Source organism: Kogia breviceps, chromosome 5, assembly GCF_026419965.1.
Source record: "Kogia breviceps isolate mKogBre1 chromosome 5, mKogBre1 haplotype 1, whole genome shotgun sequence".
Classification (NCBI taxonomy): Eukaryota; Metazoa; Chordata; class Mammalia; order Artiodactyla; family Physeteridae; genus Kogia; species Kogia breviceps.
This window is the reverse complement of record NC_081314.1, coordinates 88,096,063-88,123,543: the sequence shown is the minus strand read 5'-3', so window position 1 is coordinate 88,123,543 and position 27,481 is coordinate 88,096,063. Positions and strand designations below refer to the sequence as shown.

At 39.0% G+C, this 27,481-nt stretch overlaps 1 protein-coding gene across 1 annotated transcript in view; it reads right to left on the bottom strand.

The window, feature by feature from the left end:
- LSAMP (limbic system associated membrane protein) overlaps positions 1 to 27,481 on the bottom strand; it is a 650,290-nt gene that overhangs the window by 512,325 nt on the left and 110,484 nt on the right. The gene's annotated exons all lie outside the window — the stretch shown is intronic.

Sequence of the window (27,481 nt, the reverse complement as noted above, 5' to 3'; positions counted from 1 at the left end):
TGTAAAAATATCCTGCAAACAACTCACACTCCAAGGGGTTTGATGAGAATAGCCCAGAACTACCTTGTTTGACCTTGTTTGACTGCAGCAGTTTTTGCTCTGTCCAAATGAGGTAGTTCCATGTTCAGAGAGTTCTTCAGAGAGTTCTTATTCTTATCAGAATAAGAATTGTTTTTTAAGAAATCCATAAATATCTACCAAGAATCCATTCTCAAAGATAATACATTAGACCAAGCATTATGGGGGATTCCAAAAAACTGAAGCCATAGCCCTTATGCCATGGGGGCCCCTGAAATCTGTATCTGAAAGAACCTGGAAAAACAGTCCAAGTTCCTCATTTTAAAGACAAGAAACTCAAATGACAAGAATCCAGAGAACTTAAATGACAAGCCCCAGATCCCACAGCCAGCAGGGGTAGACGTGAACTGAAAGCCCCATGTCCTAAATACCCTCATACAATTCATATCTGTTGCTTCTGTTTGTAGATGTGAAAAGTGTAGCAAGAAAGATGTCAGGACTCTGAGCACCATGTTTTACACTCTTTCCAGATTTTCTGCAAAACCTACAAACAAAACAAAATGTTGTTACTGGATCTCTTGTGGATCTTAGTGAAGAGACTGAATTCTGTATCTAAATTGAAAATGGGTGAAAGAGAGATGAGAAGACACATAGAAAACACAGGCAAAGAAAACTATAAGAGTAAGTCCATGGGAGTTTTCAATACTCTTCTAATAGCAATCACTAAAATCTTGGGGAGACCAGTGAACTTCCTCAGGATTCAATATCATTGGCATGGTCAAAGAAATCTGCCCTGTGTAACAAAGAGTAGCTCTAGCTCAGGGGTACCCAACCCCCAGGCCACGGACTGGTCCACGGCCTGTTAGGAACGGGCCGCACAGCAGGAGGTGAGCAGTGGGGGAGTGAGAGAAGCTTCATCTGACGCTCCCCATCACTCGCATTACCTCCTGAACAATCCCCCCCTACCCCCTTCCCATCCGCAGAAAAACTGTCTTCCACGAAATCAGTCCCTGGTGCCAAAAATGTTGGGGACCGCTGCTCTAGCTGACATCAGAGGTATGAAATATTCCATCTGCTAAAGAAAACACTGCTTGATAATTTTAAAAAATAAAGTCTATTTGATACATAAAGCCTCTATCTTATTCCTTGGGGGCCAAAACCATGAGTTTTTCTTGTACAGGTAATGATGCCGTCTATGACTTTGTCTACTGATGTACTTAAATTCTAAACGTTAAGTTTGGGTCTGCTCAGATAGCATGCTACATTTCAATCCCTTTAATTTATTCTTTTTAGCCTTGTCCTGGGAAATGTCTTTCTAGATAGACTGAGAGTAAAAACCATGAGATGATTGTAGGACACACTAAGCAAACTGATAAAGTCAACTAACTTATCTGAACAGTGGTTTCTCCGTCTATAATATGAGAGCTAGAAATTATCTTTTTGGAAAAAGCATTTATCCTTTGAGCTCATGGGGTTGGGGCGAAAGCATAGTCTTTCAGTTTGGCTCATGTTGTCTAATTTTATCTTCATTATTCTTCTTCGGTGATACCCCTACTACCACATTTCTTTTCTTCCAAAATCTACCAACCTTGTACTCAGAATAGATTTCCGGCTTATTGGCTCTCTCTCCTTTATCTTCTTTATGTGTGGCATCTCTGGCAGCCAAATAATCTTCCAAAGGTATTCTGTGACACAATTCCTCAATGTACATTCTATTTCTCTTTATCACCCATTTAGGTATCTATCTATAAATCCATCTAGCTATCCATTGTGCTTTTGTTGCAGACGCAGCTACCTAAAATATAATGCAACAATTGACTTACTATCTCTTGGAAGCTAAAGAAACCTTCTGTCTGATTCTTCTCTTCTGGCTCCAACAGAAATCCCTGCGGAGCCATGGACAGAAGGGAAAGACCCTCCTTCTGTTCCCCCCTGTAATTTTCTGCCCAAAATCATGCCCAGTTTTAGCAACGAAATCATGGACTTAAAAGCAGCAGCTTTATATCTGCTGGCTCCAGCATGTCTGGATATGTTTGAGAGATGTTTGTTCAGAAGTGAAAAAAAAAATTGGAATTAGGAGGCTTTTCTCAGATTTCTGAAGTTTTCTAGAAAGAGAGGGGGTTGGAGGAGAGTACAGAGGCACAAAGAAATCTAGGCAGTATTGTTCTATAGAAAATGTATTTTAAATGTTCACTTCTCAATCTGAAAAGATGCAGTCATTAATCTGCAGCTTTGGTGGGGAGGGACCTAGCTCCATAAAATTATTTCCTTATCTATCAATTAAAGTATATTATATATTTTTTGAAATTTTTTTAAATAAAGTTTTAAATTTATTTATATTTTATTTTTGGCCACGTTGGGTCTTCGTTGCGGCACGTGGGCTTTCTCTAGTTGCGGTGAGCGGGGGCGCTACTCTTCGTTGCGGTGCGCAGGTTTCTCATCGCGGTGGCTTCTCTTGTTGCGGAGCACGGGCTCTAGGCACACAGGCTTCAGTAGCTGTGGCTCATGGGTTCAGTAGTTGTGGCTCACAGGCTCTAGAGCGCAGGCTCAGTAGTTGTGGCACACGGGCTTAGTTGCTCCATGGCATGCGGGATCTCCCCAGATCAGGGCTCCAACCCGTGTCCCCTGCATTGGCAGGTGAATTCTTAACCACTGTGCCACCAAGGAATTTCGTCATATATGTTTTGAGAACGAATTGCGAAGGGCAGTTTCACTTTATTTCCTGTTCTTCTTCATGCTGCAGATAGAAATGATTTTCAAGTCAGGCTTAATTAAGCACTTGGAATTTTTAAATCTGCAAGAGCCTGTTTAGCGATACTGGTTTATTTCCTGGTATATTTAGAGTTTCCTCTCCTGTGCTCCATTTTTGGTGCAGGAAGCAGAAAGAGATACAACTTACCTTTGTAGAGGTTTTCGAAATTGAGCAACATCTTCCCTTATATATAGTGTATATCTGCCAATCATGTAGGGACTTTGGAAGAAAAGTATGTGGGGAGTAGAGAAAGAATGGAACCAAAACTTTTTTTTTTTTTAATTTTAGTTTTAACCAGCAGGAGTGACAGGATAATGCAGCCTTTTCCAAATGACTGAGAGCTAAGTAGGAGACTATAGCTTGCCTCGTGTTTTGACCATCTAAGTATTCTGCCCTTCAGTATCCCTAGGAAATGACCACCCATAAGCCCTTAATTGGTGGACTGGGAGAAGTAGAAAAACAATGACTAAATTCTTCCAAAACAGGAGTTATGGATGGGAAAGGATCACTATTGATATGATAAAAGTTCACTGATGTATCATCTTTGACAGGTAGAGCCTACAGGAGACAAAATGTCACATAATGGGAACAGTATTGATGGAGAGCAAATTCTTAGCAAATATCATGAAAACACTATATTATGGGAAGACTGCAGAACCACAGAGGACTTTGGCCATTCTTTCAATATCCATTTGATTGAGAAAGTACATAGTGATGAGAAGTTGCTATAAATTCAGAACCATTTTAAATGGATTTGAATTTTACTCACCATAACATGTAGTAGTTACATTGGGAAATATATGTAATACATATGAGTTGAGGGGCTCCTCTTTATTCTACTTACAGATGCTTCTTAGTGTGTATATGTTTCTGAGACTCTGCAAAGTTTCTCTGTCTCTCCAGGTATCCAGAACCACTAGATCACTGGAGTAGCTCAGAATTGGGCCCAGCCTTAGGGGTAGAGATTCAGAGATATTAACTGTGGCTAGCTGTACATGAGGCAGGCTGTGTTATGAAGCAGCCTTACAGCTCAGGAAAGAAACAGATGGTCTGTGGAAAAGTCCATTCCTGGTCTGGGAAGGTCTAGAGAGACTGAGCCATTAGAATATCTCAGAAAACTGAAAGCCAGTGAGGAAACCAACAGCTTGCTGCAACAATAGCCACAAGTCAAGTAAGCAGAGAGCCTGACAGCTCAGGAAAATGACCCACTTCTTGCCTACTCAGACAAAAAGGCTTCACTTAGGCCTAGGAATAGTGTCTCTAACAAGGCTATCCATTAACGGCGTCGCTGGAGTCCCTCACAGCAATTCTTCATTCTCTCCCTTCTCACCTCCCACCCTGAAGCCAGACATTAATGCAACAGGGACTGAGGAAAATAAAGCTGTTGGGCTCAGTAAATATTACTAAGCTCCGCAAGGAAACACAGCCCCATTATTTAGGGTCCTGTGTCTAAGGCACACATTGATCACATCCATTTAGCAGAGAGGGGAAGGGAGAAAGTGGGCTGCTGTACAGCAGCCCTCAGGCATCTAGGCCCTTGATCAGACAAAGCCATGAGAGAGCAAAAGAGTGAGCTCGGCCACACATCCCAAGCGTTTGAACCCAGAGTGCATATGACATGAGAAACCACATAATCACATGGAAGGGGCTCTGAGCAAGTGTTCAGGGGTCTTGTAGTTTATTCTCTGTTCTCCCATTGACTCGATTTGTATCTTGCATAGAGTCACATTTGTAGCAATGATCTGTCATGTCTATAATGGAGACAATACTCTTTATCTCATGACATAGGACGACTGCATGTGATATTCATAAAATAAAAGACCAGTCTAACATTTGGAAACAGGATACTCAATTTGGGGAAATGATTTAACACTTTCAGATCATCTGTGTCTGTTTTTATAAAAACAAACAAACAAAAATAAATAAATAATCTTTTAATACCTGTTTACTAACCTAGTATCTCAGAATATTATTTCACTTAAAAATAAGAAAAGTTAATATATTGAGTATACTTTAAATATCTCTTTAATATTTGGAAATGAAAGGGAAAAAAAAGAAAATTTGATATCACCCATAACTAGGATCATTTCAGATTAGATATGCCTATTGAAATGAAAATCCAGAACTAGAAATATGCAATTAAAATGTCACACCCATATGCTTGAGACTTAAAGTATTTCACCAAGATTGAAGGATAAGACCATCAAATCACAGGTAGGTTATAGCTGAAAAATGACCCTCTGACAACCAAACATCATTAATGACAACTGACACTGAACTCAAGAGAAAGATTAATAACTCAACCTCAACAAACAAACAAAAGGAAATAAAATGAAACCAATGATAGAGACTTCAACAAACAGAAGCAGACAAGGGAAGATGACAGAAGATTGTGTCCATAATATTTTTTAATATTCTTTTATCTTAGAGAGAGGTAAATTGTCTGCTGATTTTCAAGACTATATCTTTCCCTAAAATGTTCTCTTGAGAAAGATGTCCACCCTGAAGGGTTTGAAAGGTATTTTCAATAATGGCCTGAGATTTATGCATTTCATTGGATAAGTCACTGGAGATATGACTGGGGCTCATTTCTCATATATATATTCATAGCAAAAAGTATTCCTGCCAAACTATGAAATGAAGCCTTTATAAAGTAAACGAAAAAAACTGGAATAAAATTATAAACTTATAATTTTAGAAATTATAAAGACAGAGAGCAGGCAAAATATTTCCTTGACCCAAAGCCATCATGATAGAACTTGCAATTTGATCCTAACTGGTATTTCTCTCCTCCCCAGCGAAAAGCTTTCCTAAAGAAAAATGGTTGATTGCAGCTATGTGGACACAGTGAGAATCTACCCACATACCCATCACCCAGAGCAGCTCTTCTGGACAAGGATAGGCAGATTCTCCAGTTCAGGTCTCTTCTTTGTAACAGACAACGCCCAAGGCCTACAAATATTAATTCTACCCTCATTTACTGTAGAGACCATGGCAATCTGTCAAGAAGGAAGAATGTGTTCTAAAATGAAGGCACCAATAATTGTGACCCAATAATGGAGTAGAAAAGGCCCACTTGTTATGGTAATTACCAGCGGCATTGTAAATAATGTGTTCAGTTTGTTTATCATGGCACATTTTCAGAAAATGTTCCTTTCCAAATAAACATGCCTAGGCTAGCCCTAGGCAAAACTGTATATAAGTAACTTTTTCCCCCTGTAATTCACTATCCCTCTGTTAAGTATGCTCATTTTACCCACTCCTTCCATTACCAAGTTCTCAGCCTTCATCTTCCTCAGCCCTTAAAATAATTGTTCCCAACAGTTATTTTATAACAGCAATCACCTCTATAAACTCCTCCTCACACGATCCAATTTATGTAAAGACCATCTACATTCTGCTAAGTTTCCACAATAGGAAGGACAGCACATCAATGCTTAATGTCGTGCCTGACACATAAGAGATACTCCATAACTGTTTGTGGACTGCCACATAAATACTTCTCACTTAAAGTATGAACAGTATTTGATTTATAAACCTGAATGGCTATCATGTTTTATCACATGTTTGATTTGATAAAACCTAATAGCCATTCAAACTTAACAGGTCTTTTTTTTTTTTTGCTTTAAGTGATTCTTCTATAATGCCTTTTATACATGAAACACAGTAGGAAGTAAATAACTAGCTGTGGGATAAAAAGAATATTTAGATGAATGGCTAGTTAGATGGACAGCCAATATCACTGTAGGGAGAAAGCAGACATCCCAGCAGCAGCTATCTCCCAGTATTTCCATTAGGATATACAAGGTGGGAAGCAGTAGCCTACAAGTTAACCATACATGTATGTGTCAGTCTATCAAATAAATTACAATTTTTCTAAATCAGAGAATCCAGAACTTTAGACTATTTTGACATCTGGCTCTCCATGGTCCTAAGTGCTAAAGTTACACATATCCTGAGTTTGTTTTTATCTTCATTTATTCATGAACTCTGGAATTAATGTGTGCCCATGAACACTGAAAAATGAAACAACTAGAGAGGCCTTCTCAATCTCATGCAAATACCTGGCTTCATTTTTAATGAGGGTAAATAGCAGCTGAAGTGTCAAGTTGCCTCTGACTCGAATCAAGCAGACTACAGAAGGCATGCCTCTTGTAGAAGACATTTGGAAGAAATAAAGATTTTGAGAAAAGTGCCATGTGTCATCAAAGTTTCAAAAATATATGAAAAGATCTGCATCATTTTGCTTATTTCAAATAAAAAACACTGAAGAAGTAGACCCTAAAATGATTGGCTAACCTGGCATCAAATAATTGAATGCATGTCTAGAAACAGACATAAATTGGTATGTAGGTATAGCATAAGTAATATCCAATGGGTTTTTCTTTCTTCCTTTTTGATTTGTAATTCAATGTCTATTATGTCTGAGACAGAAACAAATAAAACTAGAAAAATATGCCATTTTGACTCTCCTTGAATTTGAGGAGCACTGAATTATTCCACACAGGTAAAAACTACGCCAACAGATATCAAGCAACATCTCAGTGATTCAGGGCATCTTCATGATCTGAACATGGCCCAGAGTAAGTGCTTGTGAAGTGTACAGAGAGGTTAATCAAAAATGTTACAGTCACTAACCCTGCAAGCAAATAATCTGTACGAGCAGACTGGCACGAACATACACAGAGCACAACAGATTTAACAACTGGATGCACAGAGCAATCTTTTACATGGTGGGTGATATTTGGGTTGTTATCTCTTATATCATGTGAAAAGCAAGTGTGAACTAACGGAAGTGTTGAAACAGCCAAAGGAATTTAAGGGATGGCATCACTTGAAGGTGGGTAAAAGGATATTAAATGACAGGGCTGGGGATATACCTGTGGAGGAGTGAGATTAGGGGGCAAATCAGGTATGAAACTTCCAAGAATAATCATGAACAGGTCATAAATAATTTTCACTTTACTAAATGCGGCACGGTTAACAATACGTATGTTCTCTCATTGGCTCTGCTAACTCTGCTTGGCCTGCCTGTCTGGTAGGATGTTCTATGCAGTTCCACAAAGATATTGAACTACTGCTATGTGCCACATCCTGAGGACTTGAGGACCAAAAGGAGACAATCTTTGCCTCAAACAGTTAAGAGTTAATTGGGAGGATGCAGACACGTAAATGGTTCCATCCAATATACTTAAATCATAGAAAAACAGGTAAGATACAGGAGTATACAGAAAAGGGCTAAGTAATGATGTGGAGCCTGGGGTTAGAAGGGAAGTTCATAATCAGGGAAGCTCCTCTTAATAGGTGAAAGCCAACTGAACAACCAGACATGAAGAAGTTACAGACAAAAGAAACTACAGGGACAACATTGTGAAACAACCAGAGTCCAAGAGGAAACAAGTGAGCCACATTTGTGTTGAGATGAGTGTGGGAGTGAGGGTGGCGAGCTTTGGGAGAGGAAACTGAGCAGGGAAGGCATGTATGATATGCCTGTAATCATCCAAGATGAAGACAAAACAACGGATTTTAAGCAGGTGAATGAGAAAGTCAAATGTACATTTTAGAAAGAGTTCTCTAGCAGCAATTAGGGGAAATGAATTTTGGTGTCAGTGTGAGGTATGGAGAACATTAGGGATCCTATTATAATTATCATGCTGATTGCTGATAAGGACCTAAACTTAGGCGCAATGGTGTTAATGGTACCTAAAGAGGGATAGCCATATAATGCTAAAGTAGAATGAACAGAAATCTATACTACCGTGACAATGGAAAGCAAAGACTATGTCACTTTTCTGCTTCTGAATGATTTCCTTATGGATAAGGAGAAGAAAGTCACAAGCTGAGTTACAGTATCCAGGATGAAGATCAGGGAGAGAAGTTAAAGTAATTGACTTAAGGTGGTATTAAGACTTCAAGATAGTACTAGGTATGTAGAGCTAATTTGCAATCCTTCAGAATATACTAACTGGGTAGCAGAGGCCTGGAAAAATCTAGCTCTTCAGAAGGAGCCAACTTGGGTCATAAAATACACTGGGGAAAATTCCCAGAAAATAATCCAAAATAGAGTGCATTTAGTGTGTGCTCTTGCCTTCTAGGACCGCTCTCCCTCTTGGAGACAGTATTTATTTTTTCTTGAGTTAATATTTTGAGTTTTTGTTCTGTGCTCAGCACATGTCAAAGCTTCCATATTAGATTATTAGCTCCTCTGGAGTAAAATTTATTTATTTATTTTTTCAACAAATATTTACTGACAGACTATCATGTACCAGGATTTGTGCCAGGCCCTGAAGAAATAATGGTTTGTGAATGCAGATACACTCCTTAACCTCAGAGCAGAGGTTGATGCGAGAGGTGAAGTGAAGGGACTATCCTTAGACAGAAGAGGTCATGCCACACCCTCCCTCCTGGCTCCACTGTAACAGGAAATGGGAGGTTGAAGGGATATGTGAAGGTGTGGTCAGATTAGAATATTTAAAGTCAGGAATCTTCAAGGCATGATCATTTCCCGAGAGAGTTGAGGAGGGTTAGAATCTTTTATTCATATGTATATTCTTGGCAACACTAGCATAACTCTTAGCACATAACTAGTGCTCCTGAAATGGTGATTGTGTAGAAGGTTTTTTAATGGGGAATGAAAGAATGAAGAATTAAATGAATGATTCCGTTGCACTTGTACTTAAAGGGCCTGACTGGTTAAAAGTTAATCAGGGTTCCAGAAGTGTCTTTCAAAGCAGATATTACTAGGTCTGTAACCTAGGAGTCATCCCTGGGCTTAGTGAAAGAAATGTCCAGAAGACTTTACTGTCCAGACTTCATAGCTGCCGGGAAAAGAGATGAGTTGGAGAAGGGAACTATAAAACAAAACTTATAATACACACGATAAAAGGATCATGGTTTTCTGTACGTCTCTTGCTCTGTTTTCTGAAAGCAGGCACATTTTGAGTGAAAACAGGTTTTATATCCCAGCAATAAAGAGGTAGAACTATAAAAATATATGTCATATCAGCAGGCATGTTTCTAAATAGAATGTTTTACCAGGTTTCCCAAGAGGCATATCAGGCTCTTTAAATTATAGGGTATATTAGCTTCCCTGCAGGGCAGCCTTTGAACTACAACTCATTGTCCATCTAAAGCAGGGATGGGAAATGAACCTTTTGGAAATAAACAGTGTGTTCTTCGCTCAGCATTTCTAGGTTTCTCCCTTAAAATGGATGCCATCACCAAGTAAGAAAAGAGACTTATAATCAGTATGGGTCAAGTGAAGCTTAGTAATTTTAATTGCATTCATTTCGGGGAAAGAAAATTCTCACATTTTAACCTAAACCTTCACATTTCTCTCTGCCAAGTTTGACTTAGGGCAAAGCAATCAAAAACTGCCAGCACCCATTTAAATGGACAGAGCGATGTACTAGGTAATTCAGAAGAGCAGATAATTCAAAGATCACCTCTATTTGGGTTTATAATAACATTTTCAGCTGATTTACTTTCTTAATTATATTTTTCTTAGGTTAATATTAAAACTAATTTGCAATCTTTCAGAATATACTAACTGGGTAGCAGAGGCCTGGAAAAATCCAGCTCTTCAGAAGGAGACAACTTGGGTCGTACAATACACTGGGGATAATTTCCAGAGAATAACCCAAAATAGAGTGTGTTTAGTGTGTGCTCTAGCCTTCTAGGACTGCTCTCCCTCTTGATGAAAGTACTAAGGAAATCTCACGGGGCTTTCTCCTTGAGGTTGGGCCTGTGAAGGAAATCCTGATTCACAAAAATAGTCATGCACTGTTATTCAAATAGTAAAAAGTTGGAGACAACTTAATATCCAACAATAAAGGACTAGTTAAACAAATTATAATATATCAACAAGATGGGTTCTTGTACAATTAAAATAGCATTTATGGAGAATTTTAATGACTTGAGAAACAGTTTATGATATACCATAAAAGGGAAGAAACATCAGGTTATAAAATTGACTCCACAGTATCATCACCACTATGTGGTTAAGAGCACAACTGTTGGAATCTGGCTGTGAACATCTGATTCCTGATTGTAGCAGTTATTAAATATTTGACCTAGAGTAGATTACTTCACCTTTCTGAGCCTCAGTTTCTTTATTTTTGAAATGCAGATAATAACAGTGCCTATCTCACAGTGTTTTTATGAGGATGAAGAGAGGTTTAATGTATTTATAAAATGCCTGAAACATAGTAAGCACAATTAAGAATACTATTTTTATTTGTTTTAAAACAACATAACTCTGCTCATGCTGTTTGTTCTACTTAGAAATACTTCCCTTTAAAAAATTTAACCTATTTGCTCTCCCTTTCCATCTAAGGTCCAGCCCACATGTCACTACACAGAGTGTGGAGCTTCTTTGCATGACCACCCCTCTTTGGTCAAAATTAATCACCCGTTCCTTTTCAATGCCAGAGCATTTTGTAATAAACTCTACCCTCGCATCTATGCCATAGGGTGGTAATCAATGTGTATCTCTTTCCCCATCAGAATATGGGCCCTGCAAGATTTGGGGCATGTCTCATTCCTCCCTGTATCCCCAGAGGCTAGCCAAGTGACTGGCACATGAGAAGTACTAGGTTCACCTTGGATTAATGAATGAATGAATGCAAGCTAAGTTCCACAAATGAAGCAGGTAGGAAGGAAAGGTGAAACAGCAGTTTTTCTGTGACTTCCAAAAGCTCAGATGTACTCTTTTGGAAGAATGAAGAACATTTTCAGTCTATACTTCATGATTCCAAAGGCTCAACATTTCTATTCTCTTTCTATTGTTGTCTCTCCTAAAATATAATACTTGTCCTGCTAACTGAAACAGGGTGGTAAAACAGAATCAAAAGTGAACTTGGGCCCATTGGCGCCGCGGGCCCCGCCCCTGCCCGGCGCCTGGCAGTGCGGGCCGCTGGGGTGATTCCGCGTGTAACGGGCTCAGGCCCAGTAAGGGCTGGGCGTAGGCATTTCTTCTGCCTACCTTCCTGAGGGCGACACTCGGTTGGCCCACCTGAACCCCCAGAGTCCCCGCAGGTTTCTAGGCAACCCCGGAAGCCCCCAGGGACGTAATAGGGCGAGGACCTAAGGTGGCGAAAGCGGATGCAGCGGGTATCAAAACTGGCTTTCAGCTCCAACTCCACCTCCACCTCCACATTTACAGGTTCCTGGGTTCCTCTGACTGCAAGTTGGGAAGAAAGATAATAGCGTAAAGAAAAAATATGTTATGGGCCATTCCAGTTCTACAAGGATCAAGCCATTAGCCACTGCAATTGACCACCAACAGTGTGCCCCGAGGGGAATTCAGGATGGAGGAAAACAGGAAACTTTCTGTACTTCGGATATACTGATCCTTAGATAGAAAGAAACATTTGAGGTATACACAAGAAACTAATAAAAGAGAACAGAGAATAGTATACACAAAAGTACCCATACAGAAAAGCACACAGCTCAATAAGTTTTCGGAAATTGAACACCCCCATATAACCGGCACCCAGATCAAGAAACTGAACATTACCAACACCCTAGGAGACCCGCTTGTGCTCCCTTCCAAGCACCACCCTCTTCCTAAAAGGTCCTTATAAACTTGCTCCATATCTGCCCAAAATGCTTCAAGAAATGCTCACGGGCTTCCCTGGTGGTGCAGTGGATAAGAATCCGCCTGCCAATGCAGGGGACACGGGTTCGAGCCCTGGTCCGGGAAGATCCCACATGCCGCGAAGCAGCTAAGCCCGTGTGCCACAACTACTGAGCCTGTGCTCTAGAACCCATGCTCCACAGCAAGAGAAGCCAACGCAATGAGAAGCCTGTGCACTGCAACAAAGAGTATAGCCCCTGCTCTCCGCAACTAGAGAAAGCCCACGCACAGCAACGAAGACTCAATGCAGCCAAAAATTTAAAAAAATTTTTAAAGTGAACTTGGGAGTCAAAAGCCTGGTTCTACTGCTGACACTCAAATCATATGATCTTGAACAAGTAACTTAACCTCTCTGAATGTAAAATAGGGATGATAATACATATCTTGCCCTTCAAAGGGTTATTTTAAGTACCAATTAGAGAATGCATGCGAGAACATTTTGGAAAGGTGGCATACAAATATAAGATATCATTGCTAGTTCTTTTGCTGGTAAAGCTTTGCTCATTCAGAAGTTCAGAGGTAATATCAGACATCTTACATATTTACAGTAGCCTATAATTCTTTGACAAGATTAAGGACAACCTTTCAGTATTTCTCTTTGCCTCATTTTACAGAGAAGTTGTTGGAAAGATGGACAGATTTAAAACTGTCAGAGTTCTATGGAACACACTCAAAATGAGGAATGTGATTCACATTAATATTTAAATATACACTCTTCTTTGTTCTATTTATAAAGCATCAATTAGCAATTACATTAAAGTGCCCACATAATTCCTACTTGGTTGACAGCATCCTTCTCCCATTAGATAGACAAACTGAGGTACAGCTGGGTCTAAGTGTGTTATTGCAGATTACCAAGTATGATCTGGCACAGGAATTGAGAATTCCTTTCTAACACAGAACTGCCGAATAGAACTTTCTGTGATAAAAGAAATGCTTGATAATCTGCACTATTCAGTATGGTAGCCACTAGCCATATGTGGCTTTTTAGCCCTTGAAATGTGGTTTGTATGACTGAGGTGCTTAATTTTTAATTTAATTTTAATTAATTTAAATTTAAATAGCTATATTTGGCTAGTGGTACTTACTAAATTAAACAGCACAGTTTTAACCAGTCGCTGTATTTAGCATGAGGATTTGCTCATTAGCCAAATGAACACTTAAAAAGAATGATGGGGGGCTTCCCTGGTGGCGCAGTGGTTGAGAATCCGCCTGCCGATGCAGGAGACACGGGTTCGTGCCCTGGTCCGGGAAGATCCCACATGCCGCGGAGCAACTAAGCCCGTGAGCCATGGCCACCAGGCCTGCGCGTCCGGAGCCTGTGCTCCGCAACGGGAGAGGCCACAACAGTGAGAGGCCCGCATATCGCAAAAAAAAAAAAAAAAAAAAAAAAAAAAAAAAAAAAAGAATGATGGGGGCTTCCCTGGTGGCGCAGTGGTTGAGAGTCCGCCTGCCAATGCAGGGGACACGGGTTCGTGCCCCGGTCTGGGAAGATCCCACATGCCGCGGAGCGGCTGGGCCCGTGAGCCATGGCCGCTGAGCCTGTGCGTCCGGAGCCTGTGCTCCGCAAGGGGAGAGGCCATAACAGTGAGAGGCCCGCGTACGGCAAAAAAAAAAAAAAAAAAAAGAATGATGGTATATTATTTTATTTACAATGTGAAAGAAAACTCCCTCACAGACTGTCAGCATGGCCAGAGTCTTTTCCTTGTTGGAAGAACATTATGATCAGAGGTTAGTTTAGGGGATATAGAATCAGAATAAGAAGGCTGATTAGATGATTCAAACATTTAATGGCATCCAGTTACAATAACCTGGCCAACAGAACAAACCGGTCTTATTGCTAAAATACTTGGTCCATCAACCAAGACATTCCTTGGATATTGCTTTGGCAGGTATCGCTGCCCTTGCTCTGGTGACTCTCCTCTCCCAGGCCAACCCCCTTTCTGATTGACAAGCTCTTCCTTCTCTTTTTCTCCAAACTCACACTTCATGTGTACTGGCAGAGAGAAAAGTTTGTCCCATTTCTTTGGCTTTGCTTCCCCATAACTCTCAGTCCAACACACAGATCTCCCCTTTCATCAGCCAGAGAAATGCTGGGACGGCACAGAAAGGAAAAAATGTTTATTTTAACCCTTCTGATAAGGAAAGAACTCAACGTGTCTGGGAACAGCCATTCCTTCTTTTCCTCCAGACATAACATCAAGAGCATCTTAAGGTCAGACTGTAAATCATGTAAAATATCTTTATCTTTTCAAGGCAGTTTTTTGCCTATATTATAATCAAGGACAAGAGAGGTCATGGAATTCTGGCAATACAAGTCCTTGCAGCCGCGTGTGGGAGTGAAACTTGTAGCTATTGAAACTGCTCTCACAGAACTAAGCCAGGTTCTGGGAGGGGCTCATTCTCAGCCAAGATGAGGTCCTTGGCTTCCCAATTTGGTGTATAAGACACTCTGATATTCATTAAAATGACAAGCTGACAGAGTGAGGCATAGGCAACCTTTACCCACTCATCAGCTGTCCAGTCCTGAAAGCTCTAGACTATTTTGATCCCCTAGGCTTTCTGTATATATAGCTTTTCAGACACAAGCCTCAAATCTGCCCAGCAAGATTCCTAGTTATTCCAGAGCTGACCTTTGAAGTTGTGATTCTATGTTTATCAAATTATAAAGAAGTTTCCCAATTAGAAAGAAAAATGTCTCAAGGTAATTGAGTACTGATAAATGACAGTCCAAGATCTTAATTTTATGGATTTTCATAACTTTGAGTTTACTTAGTTTACTTACCAATGCCCTCTTTACATAGATGGGAAATTTGGGCTTAAAGAGGTGAAATGACTTGACGAAGAACATACAAATAGTGTCTAAGCAAAAATATTGATGGTTACAACTTAAAATAATGATGATGGTGATGATGATAAATTGCTTTTGTTTTTACTTTCATAGATATGGTAACTAGATTACTAGAATAAGTAAACTGAATGGTTTGAAGATCAAATTATGGTACTGAAGTACATCAGTGTAAGTGCACTTTAAAACATAAGATCTATTCAAGCCAGCAAGGGTTATAGCTAGTCATTTCTAGAATTAGTAGGTGCTAGTCTAAAGCTACTGACAACTATTTTTCATAAATCATGATGTGATTTCGAAGACTTAAATAACCTTGGAAATTCTAAAGTCAAGTAAACAACCTCAAACGGGTTTCCATAATCTCCACATCCTCTGGTTGGATCTATTTTACCCCTTCTTATAATAAGGGGTAACATACTGTCTTGACTATCAGCAGTTCTCAAAGTTGCCTGGGCTCTGGAATCAAAGGAAAGTTTTACATCTGGTCTTTTAAAATTATAGATTCCTTGGTCCCAACCCAGAGTTCCTTGACTGCAGTCTGGAATCTATATTTTTAATAAATTCCCCAAGTAGCACTGATGCATCATTTGAGAATCACTGTTCAGAACATTCAATACCATTTACACTGACTTAGAGCTATTTCTATACCTGTCTTTTCACCCACTAAATTTGAAAGTAGTGGACAAGGATTCATTTTATTCCCTACATTTATTTTTTTATTTATGGTCTGGCCCCAACAGTATTCCTTGTATAGTGATCTATACAATGGTTTAGAACCAAATGCATCTCAGTTTGAATTCCAGCCCTTCCACTACTAATTACATGACCCTGAGCAAATTATAAAACTTCTGTGAGGCTCAGTTGCTTGTATAATTATATACACATCCAAGTAAAATATAAATAAGTAAACCATAACAATATGAGTTTTTGATAAATGGTAACTAGTGGTTGTAGTGAAGGATAGTGGTATTAGCAGTAACAGCAGTAGTAGTGACAGTAGTACTTGATCAATAAATACCTTTTGATTTAACTAAGGAAGAAACTAAAACAATCTATATATCAGTAATCTAGAAGAAATAAGACCCTCTGCAATAACTAAGACCTATACGAGGAGTAAACAGTGCCGAGTCATTTAATTTTCATCTCAGATAGAGTGGTCAGCCACGTAGAAAAGGGGAAGCAATAGATGCAGCCTATCAATCAGTAATGGTTTTGATTCACTTCCATCTGGCGTTCTCATCAATAAGGTGGTAAAAGGTGATCTAGATCCGTGCAGCTAAAATCCTTTTGCTACATCACTCTAAATTCCCCTGTACATGCCCATTTCTCTCTCTGCACCCCTCTCCAAGAAAAGCAAAACTTTTGAAAAAAAAATTGCCATTGTGCCAGATCACTCAAGATGTATTTATATGGGGATTGGGTACAGATGGCAGTAAAGGGAGTAGGTCAGGCAAAAAGTCCTCCTTAGAAATATTGGCTCAGCAACCTTGATGGTCTCTGGACTTCTCTTTGTCCTCTCTAGAGGATATGATAGAACACCTGAGTATTAATACCCTAAGATCCAGTCTAGGAACCTGGACAGAGTCAGTCCCCATGTAGCACCAAACATGACAGCTGGTGGCACTAACCCCTCCTGAACCACACTCACCTCTTTGCTTCTTTTCTACTCTGAGATCTTATTGACTCTCTCCCCTGCTTCCTTGCATTTTTCCATAATACTTTCCATTTCCCCTTCTCCATGTTTTTCTCCCATTTTCTATGCCTTTTAACCTTAACCTGTCCACAATTCTCACAAGCACTTCTCAGGTACACCAGAGCACACAGGGCCTTGCAGCTGTCTATACTCCTCACAAGAAGCAGTGTGGGTCTCCAGACTCACACACACACACACACACACACACACACACACACACACACACACACACACACACACAGCGGAGGATTCCTCTCAGGAACCTGAGGTCACGGCAAGGATGAAGTAAGTCACAATAATACCACAATAAGAGAATAATAAGGTTGTTATATAAATGATTTTTAAAAAATAAAAAAACACCCAACATGTATCTTTGCAAGCATGTGTATGTGCCTGTCTTTTGATCTGTACATGCCTGTCTTTTGATCTGTACACACACAACTAAGTCACAGAATATGTACATTTCACTCATTCCACTGTTTTCCAACACAATTTTATCTAAAATGTGATTTCCCACCTGATTTTTGCAGTGATAGTCTTAGTCAATTATTAAGGACTTAGTAACAGAAACAAACACTCTGAACTCTTTGAAAGAAAAGCATATTCTAGTGAGGACCCCATAGCTAAAAACAACTTTGTGGCTATTTTTTTTCTAACAGTCTCAGGTGTACTCCTTAACTTCCTGATTTGCTTAACCCGTGGAGGCCTGGCCATGCGGACAACATATTACTCCATGACTTTCTAACTTGTCCTTCATCATTGCAGCTTTTAACACTTTGCAGTGCTCTGCTGGAGTCACATGAAACAAAGTGTGCCCTTCTGCTGATGAAACTTTGCTGTCTGTGGCGATATTTTAGCCTGCTGCCTGGATAATTACACGTGTAGCTCACATTAGAGATATAGAGCGACTTGAGGCAGATGCGTCCAGCCTGGCCACACAGGGCCCTGCACTGATGTGATGGCCCCCTGCCATCGTCGGTCACTACTGAAGTGGCAGCTGCATAACCTCGTCCAGTTCTGCTCTCTCAATAATCATCTGGTGCTGCCCATGTTTTCTCTCCTTCAAGTGAGGGCAAGCACCTTCTGCCCGTGGGGGTTGGGCACAGATTGAGACAGGATGTCATGTGCCTTAGAAAAGTCAAGGTCGGTTCAGAGGACTCTCAGGGCAAAGAAGGGTGAGAAAGAAAGGAAAACTAGCATTTATAAAAACTCAGAAAGGAACAGGCCTTGAGCTAAGCACTTTCACACATTTCACATAACTTAATTCTCAAAATAACCCAGGAAAGAAATGAGGCTCAGAGAAGTTAAGATAATTGCCCAAGGTCACCTCGCTAGTTTGAAGCAGATCTGGGACTAGAGATCAGGTTTCCTAGTTCCCTATCCAATGTTCTTTCTACCAAAATGTGCATAATAGCATTTGTTCCATTTATTCACACATTCAACCAACAGAGATTCATTTTTGTATGGTATGATATTTAAGAGCCAGGTTCTAGAATTAGACTGAGTTCAAATCCTAGCTCTAACATCTACTAAGTATACAACCTGGATAATTTTCTTACCCTCTATATACATCAGTTCCTTATGTGTAAAATGGGATTAATAATAGTATCCACCTCATAGAATTGTCATGAAAGCCAATAAATTATCCATATAAAACCCTTAGCACAATGTCTAAAACATGGCAAAGATTACACGAAACTCCTGATAGAGCTCATAGGCTCATGGGGAAGACAGGTACATAAACAGATAAATCACACTACAATATGTCAAATACTGAAATAAAGTTTAAAAGAAAATGCTGTGGAATCTCAGAGTAGAATCCCTGACTAGCACCTTCCATCCTGTAAAATGTGAAATGAGCCTACCTTAATAAAAGGAAAACAAAACTCACAGTGGTGTCTATGGAAATTGGCTGTGCCATAAAATAGTTATGGGTCTAACTGGTAAGGACAGATAAGGTAGTTCCAGGGGCCATTTTGTACTCAGAACTCTCCTGCTTGTTTCTGGAAGCCCTCTGGGGTTGCTGTAGCAAAAGCTTAGCTTGACCATTAGTGCCGCTGTTTTTAGAGCTGTCAACATTTATATAAAGCTGAACTCATCTTATTCAAACATGCCATATATAAGACCTAAGAATGAATCATTTTCCCTTAAAAAGAATCTCACAATTCCCAGAAAATGGAAAGCAATATAAATTTCTAGTTTTTTTTGTTTAATCTACTAAAGATGATATTTAAGCAATATAAATCAGATAAAAATATCATTGACCCTTAAATAGAATGACCCTCAAGTATTTCACTCCAATTTTCTCTCCAATATTGTGCTACACCAGCTAAACTGAATGATTTGTAATTTCCCTAAACAGTTCTTCAAGCTTCCTGGCATCCAGACTTTGCTCATTCCAGCCCCTCCATCTGGATGGATCTTAACCATATCCTAATCTCAAGCTCTCAAAGTCTATTTACCAAGCCCCCGAGAGTCACCCAGATGCCTACTCCTTCCTGAAGCCTCATTAAAAAATCAAATGTTTCTTCAGATGTAATAGGGGCCCAGTCTCATCTACATTGTCTTTTTCCAAAGCCCCCTGGTACTGTACCAGTTCTAGATAGCTTCTTAAACTGAGACCCACAGCACATGGCATACATTTTTAAAATGCAGGGGCAGGGACAGAGTCAAATAGAAAAAAAAAATATCTGTTAAATACCTCAGTCAATCAATTTAGTATCCATTATATGACAAGCACCATAGAGAGTTCTCCTGTTGGCTACAGAAGAAATAAAATATAGTATTTCTGCCTTCAAAGAAGTTATGCTTAAAGAAATGAGACATATATACCAAGAGAACAGTTCATTTCAATTGTAAATATAAGATAATAATAGCCTCTAACATTTTGCTGAGTGTTTACTATGTTTCAAGAACTGGTCTAAGTGATGAGGTGATATCTTTATCTATCTATCTGCCTTTCTTGTTATCATTTATCTACCTGCCTATCTATCTCCTCATTTTATCCTCTCCATAACTCTAGGAGGTTGGCACTATTATTATCTCCATTTTGTAGAAACATGGAGCCATCACTCAATTGGTAAATGATAAAACGCTGACTCCAAAATGCATGTTCTTGATGTACTGTCTTTGGTCTATGACAAATAGTTAAATTTTTGAATTCTGAATATAGGTCCAGAAACTAATGGCATTTTGAGGAGAAAAAAGTCAGTATATTCCAATAATTAAACACTGTAAGAGTAGTGATCCATTTGACAGACAGAATTAAAGCTTTGAATGATTTCTAAAAGAAACGTTGACTCCCACCCGGTATTCTATCAGCCTGGCACTCTTTCCATGAGAGGCATGAGGAGTAGAGAAAGGGGAGAGCAAAAGGAGTGAAAGGCCGAGTTTAAGGCTCAACATTTTATGTCCTAACCTAGTTGTAGGCAAGTCCCTTTGCTGAGACAAAATAGTGTTGTATAGAATTGGTGCTGGGGGAGGATTAGAGAATAATGCAACCAGTCATTTGCAAGCTGAATCCATGGATTATGGCCCATTTTTCTTTAAGCAGCGATATTCATTTAATGCCACCGGAATACATGTGTTTTACAGAAAAGTCATATGCAAATTAGATGAAATTCACTATGTTTCTTTTCCTCTATAAAAAACTGAACAGATTGAAGATTGAGATTTCCCTACAATTTGGGTATACACATTCCCAGTTGCAAGTAGTATAATAGTTTGTCAGCCGTGTTGGATTGATTAGTTTCACTATGTCAGGCATCACCCCAGATTCCCCATTCAGTAGAGCCCAGTATGGAGATGGATATGTGATTTTCTTTCTATTCTGTATCTTAAATCAGAACCAACACTATTCATATTACACTTGGAAATCCAACCATACCAGCTGGCAAAGAACTGGGAAGGACTTGCATGCACCTAGCCAATTCACGAAACACAAACGTTATAGAACAAAGTTTGTTTTTAATCAATTTTTTCCCATTTAAATAAATATTAAAAAGAAGAATATTAGCTGGAGAGTGTGTACATGAGAAAGAAAAGGGATGTGTGTTAAATTCGTCACCTCCCTGTGGATTGGCAACCCTCTAAAGGTCAACTCACTAGCCTCAGGTTTAATTCCCTTTCTTGCTGCTACTGTTCAGAGGTAAATGCTCATTTTTATTAAAAATCAAAAGCACAGGAGCTTGTAATCCTCTAGACTCAGTTTTTTTTTTTAATAAAAATGGAAAGTTTAGCTCAAAGCAATAGCAGCTAAAATTAGAGTGAAATTAGCAGCTGCTCCCCAGGGAAAATGAAAAACCAAAGGTTTGGTATTTTTGACTACAATTTATGTTGTTGTTGTTGTTTTTTTCTCCTTTAAATTTGGAAGACTTTCCAAACATTTGCATGTGTCAACAAAACAATATTGTATGTTTGTAACCCCCAACCTGTATACCTCCCGAATAATGTCAGACACAAGCCTTTCAGGTAAAATGTACAACAAAACTGCTATTGTGTCGTCAACGTCATAGCCCTTGGAAACAATGGCAGCAATTAATAGCATTAGCAAGGCATTAATCTGTACGCCCTGCTAAACTTTCCTGCATTTCTCTCTTCGTACAGTTATGTCAATACACATGACAGTTGGCACAAACCAGAAGTACTAGATTCTCTGAGGATGCTGTGGCATCCTGGTTGTGTTGCTCAGAAATCATGGTCAGAATGGGTCATGAATCAAAAACTGAGACGAAGCTTAAATGTCATTTACCCTCACTCACCTGCTTCTCTCTACCCTGTTCTCTGCTTCATTTTTTCCACTGTTCTCTTGACACTGGAGGTTAACTAAACTTACTGTGGTAATCATTTTGCAGGAAATACATATATCAAATCATTATGTTGTACACCTAAAATGAATACAATGTTATATGTCAATTATATCTCAATAAAAAATGATTTTTCTCTCCCTCTCACCATTTACCATTCCAAACCAACTCTTATTATAGTGACAGCACTAGCACATGCCTGGCATATCATAAGCAAGCAGTGAATAGAATCCCACACCTAGGTAACTTACTCTCAACATTTTTTCCTTCATCTGTCTTCAGAGTTTTTCTTTTTGCCTTCAGGATCATGGTGAGGGCATCTAGGATGTACATTTTTCTTCCAATCTTCTTTCATGCAAGAGCTTCCTGGCCCAAACCTGCCCCTTTCCTCTCTCAGTGACTTCTTTGTGAGGACGTCTTGCCACAGGAGACATTTAAAAAGGAAATTCTCTACTTATAGGAGCAGGTTTAATCACTGTGACTACAGAAAGAATAGCCATGGTCATCATTAGCGGTTCACCTTCATTAGGTGCTTTTTTATGGACCAAGTTCCATGGGAAGGGCTTTTCAGGCTCTTTCTCTCTGAATCCTTACAACAACTCTATGAGGCAGGTGCTATTATTGATGTTTTACTGCTGAGGAAATGAGCTGAAAGATTAATTAGTTAAGGTCACACAGCTAGTAAGTGATAAATGGAACCTGGGTTCAAATTTAAGTAACTTTGACCTTCACTCTTTCATATCAGTGTTAATGTTGCAGAGCTCCTCTCCTCACACACACACACACACACACACACACACACACACACACACACACACACACACACACACACAGAGTCATTCTTAGGGTCTGGAGAGAAAAGAGTAAATGGCTTCTATACTTCTCCTTCTCCTCCAAAACCAACCGATTGGGTCAAGTCTGGAGCTGCTGGTGAGAGAATGTTTGGACTCTGAATTTGGTCTGTTATTTTCAACAAGTTTCCCTGATCTGAAGCCTAGGTCAATTTTAATAGTTGTTTTCTAAAATTCATTCAGTCTATATAGGATTAGTGATGTTCAATTAATATGTGAAACAATGGCACTAGAAAATAATTTGAGAAAGACACATGATGAATGCAAAACCATTTCAAGGGAAGACATAATACTTATAGGACAATAAAAGAGACCTGTAGTTACATTATTCACTGAAGCAAAGCTATGTTGTAAGGGTCATCAACCCATATGTTTTATAACATAAACTGATCAACCAAAAGGGTTAGGAGAATATTTCCCTTAGGCAGTACAGTTTGGGATAATTAGACACATTTGAGGGATTTTACACCTTTCTCAGTCGCATCGTACACTAGCCATTTTGAAAACTGATAAACTATTGGCCACTTCTGGTATGGTAATTTTATGATCCAATATAAAAATAAATTTTATTGTATTATTGAAGTGGCCATAACCATTCTATTGAGTTGTTAAATGGAAATATGCCTGCCTCCTTTATATGAATTCAACCAGGGATATCCAGACATTTTTCTTTAGGCTCTGTAAGCAGACTTATGCTTTCTTAAAAAAATAAAATATTAGTAGTAGATGGATTCTTGGTAAACAAGTCACATGCAAACACCACCCCTGTCTTAACACCACTTGACTATGTTTATTTTATTTTATATTTGAAGGCAAACTGTTTACTCTGAAGATTTAAGCCTTATATATTCGGGCACGCAAAATTTTTGAAAGTGACTGTCATTTCTTTTGACAAATGGTAACTTTAAAAGACTTATTTTAGGTCAACAAACCTTCTTAATCTCCAAACTCAGGGGAATTTGCCAACGACTTATTGGATGATATTCTTCCTATCCAAAGCTTTCAATCTTTCAATCTTTATTTCTGCCAGTCTTCTTTTTTCTCTCCTTTTCTCTCTCTATCCCTCCCACCATCCTTCATTTGCCCTTCTCTTGCCCCATTCTCTGCAAACTGAATCAGGCCAGCTAAGGGTACAGTACTCGTATTTTTCAAACCACGAACAGAACCAACTTCCCTGGCTGTGTGTGAACAACAGGCACTCATGTAGATTTGAATAGTTAGATGAATTGGATGTTCATCTAACACTGAGACTGTGCCAAGGAAAACTGGCTGCTTGGTCATCGTATGGGTTTGAATCTGTATACTTTGGTCACAGGGTAGGTTTACCACAAAGAACAGGGTCTTATTGTAAAGATATGCTGTCTAGTGAACCAGGAAAGCCTGAAAACTCTAAAACTCAGTACAAGTAGAAATTAGAACAGAACAAGGTTACAGGAACTGGTTAATATGTGTCTACCACAAATGTGACTTAGTTACCCTCCACAAATCTCCATCTCTGAATACCCACTTCTCTTCCAAGTGCTAACTGGACTGTGAGTTCTCTCTCCTTACTTTGGAGCACCTTTTTCTCAACTTCACAGCTTCTGGTTAATCACAGGTTCGTTTTCTCACAACTTGAGCTACTTATGACAATAACCTTATGGATTCTCTGCATGATTAAGCTTCAATTTCCTTTGCTAACTAAGCCATTTTGTAGTAACACTCTCAACACAAATTCCTGAGCAAATCTCTTTAGCCCAGTTTATTATTTCACATGGGCTATACCTTAGGCTAGTTAATAGATTCGTATCCCAGTTGGCAGACACTCACTTCAGTCAGTGAACTGCGGTTCAGTCGAAATGAGAATAGTTTGGACAGATGGGCAAAACCTGATAACTTAGTTTCTCAGCAGAGGCTGTAGGTGAAGGGTGGAACAATTTCCTTCAGATGGGGTTGTGTTCATTGTAGGCAGCATGGCGGAAATGTTTAACTTAAATATTAGAAACCAACTATGGAGAGAAAGGAAGATTTTTCTACCACCCTTTTCCTCAGATCACCTGATCTGGATATTTCTGTACCTATGTAGATTTTCTTTCTTCTTGATAACTTTCCTTATTTCTGCTATCAGTAAAGGACAGAGATTCTTAGGTCCCTGGAAAAGTAGAATCTTTTTCTACCTAAGGTCTATTCCACCATCTCTTTAGGTTGAGACTAACTCTTCCAACAGGTATGTAGACTCATTTGCAGACTCTTATCATGGCCCTCAGAAATTCTTAGAACAAACTGTCCTGCTTTCTGAATACAGAGACCACTTAACTGCTTCCTTTCAAACATTCTCTTAGCTTTGACTTCACCACTTATTGCTTATGAAGATGTAAAAACTGAAGATCCAAAACAATCTTCAACCCTTCTTCCCAGGGTCAAACTGCAGTTATTCAAAGAATCATTACACGGCCTTTGGGCTGAGACATTGTTCTTTTCACAGAACACTAACACAGTTCAACCAGTAATGATTTATCTGCACTGAGGTCACCTGATTCTTGTAAAGGCCAGGAGAACTCCTGCAATTAACATTAGAGGAGGTGTTTCAGTATTGTTTATTTGATTAATTTTTTGTATGTTTGTCTAGTGGGGAATTGCTATTGGAAAGTAGACATAATTGATGATAGTTCTTTCTGAAGTTTTTTTGCTTTTTTTATGAATAAATGGGACAGTTTTCTTTCTAGAGTAGTGTAAGAGTATTCCTCCTAGAGACAATAACAAATTTGAAGGTGTCATGACATCTAATGTGGTCCTGAAATTCTTCAATTTTCTGTCTATCACTGGATATAAATCACAATGATATAATACTATTTCTTACCTCCTTACCTATCTCAAATCATCAAACATAAATTCATTTATTCACTCACTCAGCTAGTACCTGTTGAGCGCCTATTCCTGTGTCAGGAATTGTGGATACAGAAAGATACAGTTCCCGTTCCTGCCCTCACAGAACTTAATAGCACATTCTGCCTATTTTTCTTCTTGTTTTTAAATATCAATAGCTACCCTATAGTTATTTTGCCTAAAGTATCACTAATCTCCAAATCCACCTTGAAAGGTAGTAGGATCTCTATTCAATAGGTGAAAAAAGTGGGGTTTAGCTAACAAACCAATTAGCTTAAGCCCATAGGACTGGAAAGTTGCAGAATCAGGATTCAAACCAGTCTGTCTGGCTTTAAAGCCACCCTTATTTCAGTCCATTGCACAGCCTTCAAGATCTATCATTTGCATATGTGCTAAGAATTAGGGTTCTAAAGAGGCGTAACTAATCGGCTACTATCTTATCTTTCACAATCTATTGAAAAAAATAACCTATATAAAAGTATGTTCTCCCTTTTCTTGTTATTTACCTAAGACAAAAGTGTTGCTTTAAGTCAAATCTCATCTTTGAACCACTGCTATGAATCACTGCTCAGGGTTACTACTTTCAGGATTAATACTCTTATACCTGATTTAGGCAAGTGAATGGGGTTACTTGTGGAATAAATAATAAAGCATTTTGGCATCTTTGAAAAAGACTACTAGTCTGTAAGCTCATTAAACTCAATTTCATTTTTTCACAAACACATATATATTTAGTAACTATCATTATTAAACAAAATTCCATTCCTTATGTTAGCTATTCTTCATTAAGCAACCACCATGCACATAGCACTTTATTAAACTTAAAGCTAATTCTTTGAACTCTGTTGGGACTGAAACCAGTCTTTCAAGGGCTACAAAAGTCCAGACATGTTTTTTGTTGTGCTTAAGAAACACTGCAACTCCAGAAGATGGAAAGACACATGACCTTCATGGACACATAAGGAAGAGTTGGCAATTTCCATTTTTAAGAGATAGAGAGATGGAGGTATAGGTAGAGATAGAGAGTGAGAGAGTGAGAGAATGAGAGAGAGAGAGAGAGAGAGGGAGAGAGAGAAGTTCTTCCCCTCTTAAAAAATTTAAGGACTTTGCCATGTTAGCGAATTATTCTTTAATCTCTGATCTGTATGTTCTGAAATAAGATAGGTATTCTTCACCGTCTGCTGTACATATGTATGTTGCTGATATAGTCTGGCTTCTTCTCATCATGGGTTTCAAATGACACCTCAGAGAGGCCTTTCCAGACCACCCCACATAAGCAGTCTATCCTCCTTATCTTATCTAAGCAATAAATCTCCACAAAGCCATCTTATTCTCTACATAGGAATTTTGCCATCTGAAATAATCCTGTTTAGCATTTGTTTCTGTTTTTAATCTATCTTTCTCTACAGGTCTATGAGCTCCATGAGTGCAAGGATGGAGTCTGTGTGGTAACAATTGTGTCCTTAGCACTCAGAACATTCCCTCATCATTTACTAGGCATTGAATTGTTATTTGCAGAATGAGTGAACGAATGAATGAATGAAAGAATGAACAAATGAAGGCAATGATAAGTTATCACCACAGCTCACATTCCAGGGCTTTCCCTATTTTTTGTAATTGTTATAAATGAGTCAAAGCATAGGTTTCAACTGATGTATTCAATTTATCTACTAAACTTGTGACAAGGGGCTTCTCACCATACTCTCAGCTCCAAGCTGAAGCAGCCTTTCCTGCTAATTCTGTCTCTGTGATATCCAGCTTATAAAAGGTCTTTCTAAACCTTGAGTTTTGCCTTTGGAATTAAGCAGACAGAGATAGTGCACAAATTAACAACCTTAGTTTTTAATTGAGATCAGACCCCAGAAATTTGACAGTTTTAGATTACATTGACAGGTCGATATAGATATCCAGATAATATGTAGCTAATAAGCCTTTTCATGAATAAAACTAGTGTCATAGTCTATTCATTCTGAGCTCTTAGATACCTGAACCACAAGACCTGTTTTCTCCTA